Consider the following 1,193-nt stretch of genomic DNA (forward strand, 5'->3'; position numbering starts at 1 on the left):
TAAACAGTGGAGATACATATATATATATATATATATATATATATATATATATATTTGAAATAAAATCTTCATATTTTCCTAAGCAGGAAGCAACTGTGACCACCTGAAACCTGAGACACTGCCCCTGCCTTTGTTTCAAGCTATTTGCATCATCACAGAACCTCACAAAGAGGAGGGAGACTCCAGACCAGCTATGAACTGACTGCCCCAAGGAGTTTTCTGTCTATTGACTCCTCTGTGAAATCGTATGAAATCTGAACTTTCATTTCTACCCAGGAGAACTTTTACAATCTTTTCTGTGTTGCCTGATGAAGGGCGTTTGCACCCAAAAAGCTTGCAATGAAAGGATTTCTTTTGCAAAAGTCTTGTTGCTGCGTCAATCAGTCATTTTATAAGATGTGATAAACTTGGAAGACTTCATGAAACCACACCGGGGTTCTCACGCATTTCAGCATAGACTCTTTTAATACATAAAAAACTGCATACACAGCTTATGTAACTTCATGTAAACATCACCTGTCTCATCATTTTTGCCATGTCGGTTTATTTTATTAAAAAAAGAAAAAGAAAACCAACGATAGACGTAAGTGAAACAAAACAGTCTTAGTACCACTGTCAAGGTGGGGCAGGGCGGAGGGGGGGACCAGAGATGCTTTATATACACATACTTATGTCGCCTGGGTGGTCTCTTAAGACCAGTGTCACACACACACACACACACACACGCGCGCGCGCGTTTTAGAGTAGCCAGGACAGGCCACTGCCCATCAATTAGCTTTGGGCAGTCCCATCACAGACTTTTGATGAAGGGAGTTTCAGTTCACCAAAGCCTGTTCTATGTGTATAGACCGTGTGTGTGTGTGTGTGTGTGTGTGTGTACCAAGGTGCACGTGTGCGTATAGGAAGGCATGTATGCACATAAACACGAAGGGGGTGCGTGTATACTGGGAGGTGTGTGTATGTGTGTATATACCAAGGTGTGTATGTATGTAAATACCGAGGGGTGTGCGTGTGTGAACGCCGATGTGCCTGTACCAAGGTGGGCAGTGTATATGTGCGGGTACCAAGGGAGGGAAGGAGGGAGGGGTGTGTGTATGTGTGCGTATACCAAAGTGCGCATAAAGTGTGTGCGCGTGTGTATGTATATACCAAGCGGTATGTGTGTATGCACGTGTCTACCCACCCCCCCTACT

This window comes from Gavialis gangeticus, unplaced genomic scaffold, assembly GCF_001723915.1.
Source record: "Gavialis gangeticus isolate Ggan-Ray unplaced genomic scaffold, GavGan_comp1, whole genome shotgun sequence".
Lineage (NCBI taxonomy): Eukaryota > Metazoa > Chordata > Crocodylia > Gavialidae > Gavialis > Gavialis gangeticus.